Below are 842 nucleotides of genomic sequence, written 5' to 3' on the forward strand. Positions count from 1 at the left end.
GCTTCATGATTCTCTACTTCATTTTGATGCTCAAACTGACCCAGATTGAGCAAGTGGACACTCCTTCAAGATGACGTCTATATCCTTTTATTGTGTCCTTTTAAAGAAAAGCACTTCTGTGCTTTCTTGCACATCGAAATGTACCCGGATCATCTTGTACTTACTTTGTCCCTGCCCTGAAATTACTACCTTCTCCAAGAAATTTTGATTTTTTTCCAGTGGGGCATGGTAGAGAAACCAAGATAATTGGTAAAATATGACTTGCTATTAGGGTGCCTTCTGTCCCCAGGCCTTCATAATGGACACAAGTTGGGAAAATATGATTCATATAAATATCACATACCCACTCATACCCTGGTTTATTTCTTTTTAAAAAATCACTTTATTGGGGGCTCTTACAGCTCTTACAACAATCCATACATCAATTGTATCAAGCATATTTGCACATTAGTTGCCATCATTATTTTCTACACATATTCTATTTGAGCCCTTGGTATCAGCTCTGCTTTTTGCCTCCCCCCCCCCACCCTTGTGACCCCTTGATAAATTATAAATTATTATTTTCATATCTTAGCCCAACTGTGGTCTCCCTTCCCCTGTAGTTTCTTACCCCCTCCTCCCCCTACCTTTCCTCTACCCTCCTGGTATCGCTGTTCCCATTTCTGTTCCTGAGGGGTGTATCTGACCTGGATTCCATGTGTCCTGGGCTCTTTTTAAAAAAATCATTTTATTGGGGGCTTGTGGGGAGAAGTCAGACACTTGCTGCCAGACTGCTGTCTCATCCCACAGCAGGGCTGGGCCTGCTCCCTGCTGCTGGGGACAATGGCCTACTTCTCTCTGAA

The sequence above is a fragment of the Echinops telfairi genome, unplaced genomic scaffold (assembly GCF_000313985.2).
Source record: "Echinops telfairi isolate 266 unplaced genomic scaffold, ASM31398v2 ScPeMD7_7458;HRSCAF=8496, whole genome shotgun sequence".
NCBI classification, from domain to species: Eukaryota; Metazoa; Chordata; class Mammalia; order Afrosoricida; family Tenrecidae; genus Echinops; species Echinops telfairi.